The sequence below is a fragment of the Paroedura picta genome, chromosome 4 (genome assembly GCF_049243985.1).
Source record: "Paroedura picta isolate Pp20150507F chromosome 4, Ppicta_v3.0, whole genome shotgun sequence".
NCBI lineage: Eukaryota > Metazoa > Chordata > Lepidosauria > Squamata > Gekkonidae > Paroedura > Paroedura picta.
In genome coordinates, this window is record NC_135372.1 from 141,981,562 (window position 1) to 141,988,389 (window position 6,828).

The following is a 6,828-nucleotide window of genomic DNA, read 5'->3' on the forward strand; positions in this document are numbered from 1 at the left end:
AGAAGCCGAGTTGGGTTTTATACCCCCACTTTTCACTACCTGACAGAGTCCCAAACCAATTTACAAACATATTTTCCTTGCTCTCTCCAGAATAGACACCTTGTTAAGTAGGTGGGGCTGAGAGAGCTCTGAGAGAACTGAAAATGGCCAAACATCACCCAGCAGGTCTCACGTAAAAAGGTAAAGGTGTCCCCTGTGCAAGCTCTGGGTAATGTCTGACCCTTGGGGTGACGCTCTCTAGCGTTTTCTTGGCAGACTCAATACAGGGTGGTTTGCCAGTGCCTTCCCCAGTCATTACCATTTACCCCCCCCCCAGCAAGCTGGGTAATAGAGCCTCTTGTGGCACAGAGCGGTAAGGCAGCCGTCTGAAAGCTTTGCCCATGAGGCTGGGAGTTCGATCCCACAAGCCGGCTCAAGGTTGACTCAGCCTTCCATCCTTCCGAGGTCGGTCAAATGAGTACCCAGCTTGCTGGGGGGTAAACGGTAATGACTGGGGAAGGCACTGGCAAACCACCCCGTATTGAGTCTGCCATGAAAACGCTGGAGGGCGTCACCCCAAGGGTCAGACATGACTCGGTGCTTGCACAGGGGATACCTTTACCTTTAAGCTGGGTAATTTTACCAACCACGGAAGGATGGAAGGCTGAGTCAACCTTGAGCCGGCTGCTAGGATTGAACTCCCAGCCTCATGGGCAGAGCTTCAGATTGCATGTCTGCTGCCTTACCACTCTGTGCCACAAGAGGCACTAGGTCTCATGTAGCAGCCTATAATTGCCTGCCCTTCTTCTTCCCACAACAGACACCTTGTAAGGTAGGTGGGGCTGAGAGAGCTCTGCGAGAACTGAGACCAGCCCAAGGACACCCAGCTAGCTTCATGTGTAGGAGTAGGGGAGCCAAACCTGGCACTCCAGATTAGAGTGCCAGGTTTGGCTCCCCTATTTCTACACGACACCAAGCTGGCTGCCTGGAAGTGTGCCATTCCAGGAGCCGTCCAGGCAGGACCTGGAGGTTGGCAACCGTTGGGCGAGACGATCCCTAACGTGAAGGGGGGGTCTCCCACGCGAGACCTTCCAGCTCCGCCCGCGGCCCAGCCTGAGCAGAGCCCCTTCCCCACAGGGACCCCCAACCCAACAGTTCCCCTCTAGGCCTGCAAAGGCAGGCCGCGGCCCAGCTCCCGCCACGCCCGGCCGGCATCCCGCGCCCACCCACGACGCTCCACCTGCCCGCGAGCCCCTCACCCACCTTGCCCGCGAGCCCGTTCGCAATCCCCGCGTGCACTGTCACGTGACGCCGCGCAGGACACCCATTGGCCACAGAGTCCTTTCCTTTCTTTTTTTTTTTTTTTCCCCCGCGCGCGCTCCTTGGACGGGAAGGCTGAGGCGGCCGCCGGTTCCGACGTCTCGCGAGAGGACCGTCGCCGTGGTAACAGCGATGGGCGGAGTCGGCAGCCCCTCCTCCTCCTCCTCCTCCTCGGGGGGTTGGCCTTCAAGTTCTCCTCAGATTTCTTTTCCTGCTTTCCCGCCCTTTTTCTCTGTGGGGGGAAATGGCGGGTTTGTTTTAGTTGATGGATGGGGACGATAGGGGGGGAGGGGGTTTCTTCCTCATTATGGCAGACAGAAGGGCTGAGGCCCAGTCTGGTTATTAGGATGCCGTCTGAATGGGAAATGGTCGCAGTTTCGAAGAGGCAGCAGAAGTCCCGGGGGGGGGGGGGTGGCAGCTCTTTTTAGATTCCCGATGTGGAAAAAGCGTTTAGGATTTCCCAGGGCCTTACAGACCATAGACCAGGGGTAGTCAAACTGCGGCCCTCCAGATGTCCATGGAATACAATTCCCATGAGCCCCTGCCAGCAGGGGCTCATGGGAATTGTAGTCCATGGACATCTGGAGGGCTGCAGTTTGACTACCCATGCCTTAGACTGTCTGTCTAGGAGAAATGGAGTTCCCCCACTCACAAGACGGTAATAGAGGTGGCCTGATAAGTCCATAATATATAATTAATAATTTAATTTGGAAAGTTAAATTGTCACAATTTTTTCCATTTTTTAAATTTATTTAATGCTATAATGACCTCCCAACAAGCAGGCTCAGGACATCCATTTTCAATAACGTATCGTCCGAAACAATTGATTAAAATGTAAGGTTTAAAATTAAATTAGAAACAGGTTGAACAAGAATGTCTGTAACCAACAGTCCCCGATAATAAAGGTAATTCGGTTCTTCCATAGCTAGAGTGGGGGCCCCCATAATTAAATTTTATTGCATGTACATGTCTGTTGTTACCCGCCCTGAGCCAACCAGATCGGGAAGGCTATTAACATTATTAACATTATTAGTTCCTGGAGAGTTTGGAGCTGGAGGCTGGAGAGAGTGGGGGTTGGGGAAGCTAAGTGGGATATAATGCCCCACAGAGTCCACCCTCCAAAAACAGCCATTTTCTCCAAGGGAACTGATCTCTCTGTTGAGCTGTCATTCCAGGAGCTCTCCAGGCCTGGGTGCTGGAAGCCCTAAATCCATGGCAGAAGTGAGATTTTAACCCCATTTCCCAAGATCCAAGTTTCTCTGTATCTGCTGGGTTACACAGTAGCCACACCAGTCATTTGCACCCCCAAAGAGCCTTGTGCTCTGCCAATTCCAACTTCTTGGTGGCCTGTGGCTCCAAAGAAGTACAGTTGACATCAACTAGAGCCAGGGCCTTTTCAGCACTGGCACCAGCCCAGTGGAATAAGCTGCCAGCTGAGATCTAGGCACTACCAGAACTAGTGCTCTTCAGAGGCATATGCTGATGCCAAAATAAGTCAAAACATAACATCAAAATGGGCCTCCCTCTCCTTTCTCACCATTGGAACCTGGAATTCAAGAGCTAGATCCAAAAGGGACAGTGACTGACATAAGCCCCTACCAGTTGAAATTTTACGTTTTATATTGATATTGATTTTATTGGTTTTAATGGCTTCACTATCTATATATTCGGAATTTGTATGTTGTCTTTGAGCCTGTGTGCAGAGAAGAGCGTACTACAAGTAAAAAATAAATAAAACTGTATTATGACACATCAGAAATGTAGGATGTTAACTTTAAAGTCTTGCACAGCCCTTTTCTTTTAACCTGGATTTGTTATCTTTATGGATGTATTGTATTTTTTCATCTCACTTCCCACACTGCACCTTTCAGGGAATTGTATTATAGCAGAGCTGTATTCAGTACTAGACAGGAAAGCAGTAGGTGCATTTTTCAGAGAGAAAGGGGGATCCTGGAAAGGTATCAAAAAACTAGCAGCAGATAGAATGAGTCAGGATCTGCCTTTTGTATAGATTGTGCTGTGACTCAGCGTTGGCTGGCTGGATCTCCATCTTTCCCCTTCAATCATATCTTCTCGCAGTTTGCCCTACTTTACTGACATTGCAACCATAGCATAACTGCATCATTTCCTCAACAGCTCCCCCCATGACTTCCTCAGTTCCAAAACCTGTATACTCTCTCTCACCAATTTAAATTATCATTTTTTTGTGTGTTCTTTGGGTGACCTTCAGAAAAGCAGCGGCAGCATGAGCCTGTCTATGTTAACTCAGAAGTGAATCACCTTGAATTCAATGAGCCTTTTTGCTCTGAGGTCATGGCTGACTTATGGGGACCCCATAGGGTATTGAAGGTAAGAGATTATCAGAGGTGGTTTGCTGTTGCCTGCTTCTGTGTAGCAACCCTAGACTTCCTTGATGATCTCCAATCCAAGAATTTACTACCCCATTTAGGTTTTGAGATCCAACAAGAACACATTGAGCAATCCAAATCCAGGCAGGTAAACAGAGGTGGTTTGCCATTACTTGCCTCTGTGTAGCAAGCAACCCTGGACTCCCTTGGAGATCTCCCATCCAAAAACTAACAAGAGTTGACCCTACATAGCTTCTGAGATCTGATGAGAAGGCCATCTATCCAGGCCAAGACATAAAGAGATTGGCCATGGCTTAGTTCTATTCAGCAACTCTGGACTGCCTTAGGGCATTTCCGCACATTGGTAAAAATATTGTTACGCCAGCTGAATGGCATGGCGCTAAATATTACCACACCTCCTGGTCACTCGTTACCTTTTTGCTGCCTTGCTCTTGTCTGCCACCCTTCTCGCCCTCCACAACTGCTGCTGGAAATGGTGGAACAGAGCAACATGCTTTATATGTGACTCTTCCGCCTGTCAATCAATCCAGGCAACCAATCCCCATTCTCTATGTTTTAAAAGTCCAGCGATGCCCGCTATTTTTTTTTAATTCATACTTCTTCATTTAAATGCCTATACATCTAATCATAGATGCATCTAATCATAGATGCATAGTGCTTTTTGAACGCCACCCCTTATGGAATAATGAGTCTTGCTACTTCTAAAAGTTAATCTCGTTCCTGATTTTCTTTGGGGGGGGGGACTTTAGAGAAGCATACTTTGTGTCACAACTTTGGGGAAAATTATTTCTGGCATCGCCTACACACTTGTCCACCTATTGGTTGCTCCAGGCAGTTCATCTTACAAAACAAATTCCCGTCACTGAAAGAAGGGAGAGAGAGGCAGGTGGAAGGGTGGGACATTGGAGTCAGAGGTAGCACTTCTTCACCTCCATACATTTCTTTTGCTGCTGGCTTGCTGGTTAATAGAGCTTTAAAATGTGGATATAGCAAAGATTTTGCTGACCAGATGCGGGAGGTTGGCGATGTCATGCAGAGAAGCTGGAATATAGCGTCTTCACCAGGTAAGCATGATACTAAATTTATGGTGTGCATAAAAGCCCTTGGTGTTCTCCCCAACTCTGTGATTCTAAGTACTAACCAGGGCTGACCGTGCTTAGCTTCAGAGATCTGATAAGATCGGAATAGCCCAAATCATCGAGGTTTGGGGGGCCAATGATAACTCTTCCCAGGTAAATACAAAAGGACAGAATTAAACATGCATATGCTTTCAATATATATATTTTAAACACATTTCTCTCTTAGTTTAGAAACATAACAAAGCCAGGTATGAAAGAGAAAAGGCATTGCAAGAGTTTAAAATTAACAACCTCAAGATGCTATAAATATATGCAGCTACCCTTGGGATGGTATCATTGTGTTGCATAAAGCTGTATGTTTAGTTTGCTTTGCTTAGCTGTGTACTTGGTTGCCTTTTAAAAATCTAGGCTATGTGCTGAGAACAAATGTGCTGAGTTGCCAACTGGGGGAAGACATTTCTAGAGATGTGGGGTGGAGACTAGGAAGAGCAGGACTTGGGGAGAGACCTCAGTAGGTTATAATATCATAGAAGGTGCCCTCCAAAAAAGCAATTTCTTGCAGGGAAACTGATCTCCAAACTGGTGACCAATTGTAATTCCAGGAAATCTGCAAGCTGCCCCTCGATGTTGGTAACCCTAGCTAACAGGAGGCTCATGATGACGGTCAAGATTCCCATGAAAGGCAGCTTCCTTTCCCTTCTGCATTGCCCCATGTTATATCTGATACACTGAAGCTTCCTTCTGAACTGTGTCTACAATGTGGTGTGCTGGGCAACCTTGGGTTAGTCACAGAGCTGTTATCACAGGACAGAATAAGGAAAAGATGGAAACAATACACTGAAGAGCTATAGCAAAGGTAAAGGCATCCCCTGTGCAAGCATCGGGTCATGTCTGACCCTTGGGGTGACGCCCTCTAGCGTTTTCATGGCAGACTCAATACGGGGTGGTTGGCCAGTGCCTTCCCCAGTCGTTACCGTTTACCCCCCCAGCAAGCTGGGTACTCATTTTACCGACCTCGGAAGGATGGAAGGCTGAGTCAACCTTGAGCCGGCTTCTGGGATTGAACTCCCAGCCTCATGGGCAGAGCTTCAGACTGCATGTCTGCTGCCTTACCACTCTGCACCACAAGAGGCTCTACAGAAGAGATTAAAGGATAACACATTCCTTCCGAAAATAATTTTTTGAAGAATGTCCAGTTTTAGAAGAAGAAGAGTTAGTTCTTACATTCCACTTTTCTCTACCTGAAAGAGTTTCAAAGCGCCTTCCCTTTCCTCTCCCCACAACAGACACCCTGTGAGGTGGGTGAGGCTGAGAGAGCTCTGAGATTACTGCTCAGCTGGAACAGTTTTATCAGTGCGTGGCAGCTGGCTGCATGTGGAGGAAGCACAAAATCCAACCCAGCTTGCCAGATTAGAAGTCCATGCTCCTAACCCCTACACCAAACTGGCTGCAGTTCATTTGGAGAATGAAAGCAGCGCTATAAGCTGTTGGGAGAAACAAATCACTAGGAGTTGATGGGATTTCAGAATTATTTCATTCCACAGAAACAGAGTTTATTGAAATCTTAACAAGCCCCTGCTGGGGTCACTATAAATCATCTGTGACTTGATGGCTTTGGAGCAGGTGTCCATCATTGACTCTTAGCCACAAGATGGAATACTCTGTCTGGGGCCGTGATGCTCTGTTATCTTGGTGCTTGGGGGACAACAGTGGGAGGGCTTCTGGAGTTCTGGTCTTGCTTCAATGGCTCCAGTGTGTGCTTCTTTGCACTTGCCCATGCTGAACTTTAACATAATGACTACTGGGTAATTAGATCAAGATAGATGGTGTTGTTAATGTGTCTGTACCAGAAGAAAAGAGCCAGTAGCAAAGACTAACAATATTCGAGGCAAGGATTTCATGGCTTTCATGAGTCAGTGCGCCCTTCTTCGGAAACCAAACATGAAAGCTCATCCCCTGCCACAAATTTTGTCAGTAGGCAGCAACCTCTTAGGTTAGCCTGAATTAACCCTGATCAGGTCAGACAGACAGAGGGAAATCACCCTGTCCATTTGCCCTGTTTTGTTTTCAGGTCACCGACA

The 6,828-nt window shown here is 47.6% G+C and overlaps 1 protein-coding gene across 4 annotated transcripts in view; it reads right to left on the reverse strand.

Annotated features, from left to right (window-relative positions):
* The window catches only part of RTEL1 (regulator of telomere elongation helicase 1), a 126,542-nt gene extending 125,144 nt beyond the window's left edge, over window positions 1–1,398 (reverse strand). For all 4 annotated transcript variants that reach the window (XM_077335950.1, XM_077335949.1, XM_077335947.1 and 1 more), the window contains exon 1: window positions 1,243–1,398. The gene's annotated coding sequence lies outside the window, so the exon portion shown is untranslated. The remainder of the gene's footprint in view (window positions 1–1,242) is intronic.
* Window positions 1,399–6,828: the final 5,430 nt, after the last annotated feature.